We start from the raw sequence: 3,546 nt of genomic DNA on the forward strand, positions 1-3,546 counted from the left end.
GCTAAATTAGGAACGGCTAACGCAGATATCCCATTGGTAACGTTGCGCGAAATTAAAAAAACAAACCAACATACAAGTTTGTTCATGGTTTGCACATACTTCGTACTTTTTCCATTTTAATGGTTTGAAACTCCTCTCGGAAGTCCTGTTTACGCATGTTGTTAACATATTCATAAAGAAAACAACGAATATAAAAGGTTTTGGGACCAGAATGTTCTGTCGACATCAACCGTTATTCGTCTAAGTCGATGTCGAGACAGCGAGGCACTTTTTTTTTGCTAGTGTAAGGAGGATCGAGGAACGAGAATTTATAACACAGTCAATAAAGTCGGAATGTTGACTTAAGTGGCTAGCACTGTACAGCAAAGTCATTTCAACCAACCCTATCTAGCGTTTATAATTTTAGGTGGTTTTTTATTACTATTGTGATTAATTTTTTTTTCCTAGGTTTCTTTCTTGTTTTGTCCTCCGGTAGCTGAGTGCTAAAATCCAGGGTTTGGTCCCCTTGGCGGACACAGCGCAGATGGCCCGTTGTATAGTTTTGCGCTTAATTAAATGTTGTTGTTTTTTATTTGGCCACTGTTGTGCCCTGCTGTACAGTTATATATATTTCAGAGCTAGCGAGCCGGGTTCAGATCCATTAGATACCACGAAAGGCTTACCACATTTCAAGATGTGAGTAGATTATAAGAACGACAGTCAATCAATTAGTGTGGATCATTGGTGGTAGGGTGCTGCTGTCTGGTTGTACTGTTCAGTAGTTCAAAATTAGGGAAGTCAGCAGATAGTTGTATGGTAGCTTTGCCAAAATACACATTGCTTTTGTTTAAGTTTTATGCTGAAGATCAATTAAAGCAATATTCCGAAACGTCCAAATACAAGTACTTTTTGTTATTCAAGTTTAAGTTTTATGCTGAATATGGAGTAAACCTTTGCTCCGAAACGTCCAAACACAAATTGATTTTAAGTTTTATGCTGAAGACGAATTAAACCTATATTCAGAAACGTAGTTATTATTTCAATTTTATGCTGACCTTGGAGAAAGCCTGTACTCCGAAACGTCTAAATACAAATATTTGTGTTATTAATCTGCAGATAAATACGCTTTTCAATTAATATATGCTCTGTATGTTTGTCAACTCGTAAAAAAAAACAACCTTAACTTGCTTTACGCTACAGTTCCGATAGTTACACGTTCTTGTAAAAGGTAATTGTATATAAAATCAAGTTTTACAGGCACACAGAGTTAGTAAATAACAAAATGGACAAGTGTTAAGAAGATAGTACTTTACAATGTCTGTCTCGTGATCAAAATCTAAATGATTAACTAAGCATTACTTAAATCAGCAAAGAGATTGGCATACGGAAATAATCTTTTGTTAGCTTTAAAATCTTCTACTTTGGTTGAATCCTTATTTCTAAGCTAAAGATAAACCTTAAACTTTTTTTTTTCAGGGCTGTTGTGACGTACCTATTCGTCAGACTTCAACCTCTCGGGTCGGGCAGGTAGATAGGACGGGTTTCTCTTCGCTGATACTCTCGGAGTAACTACGCAGAGATAGTCAATGTTCTTATCATACAGACTTTTCCAGTTGGACCGTGATAACCGTAAGCCTTGTTTTTCACGTTGCTACTTTTCGGATCTTGAATCTGTAACTTTCCGACCAGAATCGAGCTCACTACTGCTCTGTTAAAGAGTACGTACGAAGTGAACAATACACCATGTGTTGCCATGGTAACCTTGTTGAGTTATATATAGATATAAATATACACGTACACACACCTATTCCTTGGCCGTGCTTATATAAAGGTATACGACCATCGTAAAGTTCTACCTGAAGCGATCAATACGGTAGTGTTATTATTATCTCCACACACGCGTACAACGGCTTCATACTATTAAAGTATTTAATTGGACAGGTGAATGGTTGACTCGTTAAATTAAACGACAACGCAGAATATATAAGAAAAAAAAACCGTTAAAAAATTCGTACTGCTGAAACTGGCGTTTGATTTATTTACACCTACCGGGAAAATTTTCTACTATTTTCTCAACTAAACCGATCACCTGGTTTTTTTTAGAAGTCTGTTTTAATTGTTTTCTTAACCTTTTCGATACCAGGGACCGGCTCACTGCCTCCCTAAACTGTCAGAAATCAATAAAATGTAAATATAACGAAAAATCATTACGATTTTAAAATTGGAATGTTCTGTAAATTTTGTTTGTTTTCGTGAAATCCCGCCCACCGGCAACGTGGTTGTGACAGACCGTTGTCAGTTCAAGGAAACGATACCTCAAATTTTAAAATTGTTTTTGGCAAAATTTATGAAACGTCACTCATTTTCAGCGAAACGTTGGTTTAAAGTGCTAAGAACAGTGGTTTGGAAACTTTGCTTGAGAATCATGATGTAATTTAAATATAATATAAATAACAGAACCTAGTATCAAATACTGTTCCCACTCTTTCCTACACCATGGAGTCTCGGGTCCAAAGAGTTTCGGATTAACGGCTCATGGATCCAAAGAAATTCAAAGTTTAGCGAAATAGGAGGTCATTGCACTAGAACCTGAAATAACAAGATCCCTTGGAGAAACTTTAAATGTCGCGTTCTCCTATGATATTATTAGATTTTGTCCTGAAGATGTGAAAATTACAGGTTTGAAACCCGTCAGGTCTAGGTCTCTCTTTCACTTTTTTTTTTCAAAAATATTATACTAACGATTCTTTGAAAGCTCGTTCAACCAAGCGTTATTTTTAATACATATATATTTTTCTTAGCGGTAAATTTACTGGCTTATAAAGCTAAAACCCGGGGTTCGGTTTCTCGCGGTGGACACAGCGGGTAGTCCAATGTGGCTTTTCTACAAAAAAAAAATCATTTCTTAATTTGTATTATATTGTAATTTCCTCAAGTTTGGTTCACAAAAGTTATTACCTAGTCTTAAGTAAGTCAAATTTTGCATACTGTTTTATTCAATGTTTATCCTTATTGTTTTCATGAAACAGAAAAGAAATGATGGACTGGTTTGATTTGGACTATACTAAGTTTAAAAATTTGTTAGATGTAAGGTCAAAGGTCAACACTAGGATTTTATATGAGGGCATAGTGGTGTTGAATACTATTGAACTCAATGGCAGTATCATGGAGAATTGGGTTCTGCCTTTAAGTTGGCGCACTTTCTAAACTAAGTCATTTTCTTCTGGGCATCACTGTGTGGACATTAGAAAACATTGGTTAAATCCTCTCGTTACCAACTAAACACAGAGTTCAGGTTCCTTTTTATGTTAAAACGAAGACATCAGACCAACAATAGTCACAAGCATCTTATGAAAGACCAGATTTATTGTTCGCTGTCAATAATGATTTACGAAACACGTGGCTTATAGTTCGCTGTCAATAATGATTTACCAAACACCTGGCTTATTGTTCGCTGTCAATAATGATTTACGAAACACGTGGCTTATTGTTCGCTGTCAATAATGATTTACGAAACACCAGATTTATTGTTCACTGTCAGTAATGATTTACCAAATACCTGGCTTA

The 3,546-nt window shown here is 35.8% G+C and overlaps 1 protein-coding gene across 8 annotated transcripts in view; it reads right to left on the reverse strand.

Moving 5' to 3' along the window:
- Window positions 1–3,546, reverse strand: part of LOC106467988 (fibroblast growth factor receptor-like 1) — a 69,805-nt gene that overhangs the window by 56,681 nt on the left and 9,578 nt on the right. For 6 of the 8 annotated variants that reach the window (XM_022396263.1, XM_022396262.1, XM_022396261.1 and 3 more), the window contains exon 2: window positions 1,472–1,682. The exons of 1 other annotated variant lie outside the window; for it this stretch is intronic. The gene's annotated coding sequence lies outside the window, so the exon portion shown is untranslated. Of the gene's footprint in view, window positions 1–1,471; window positions 1,688–3,546 lie in introns of all 8 variants that reach the window. One more of the 8 variants, XM_022396256.1, reaches the window with a different exon arrangement.

The sequence above is a fragment of the Limulus polyphemus genome, unplaced genomic scaffold, assembly GCF_000517525.1.
Source record: "Limulus polyphemus unplaced genomic scaffold, Limulus_polyphemus-2.1.2 Scaffold2821, whole genome shotgun sequence".
NCBI lineage: Eukaryota > Metazoa > Arthropoda > Merostomata > Xiphosura > Limulidae > Limulus > Limulus polyphemus.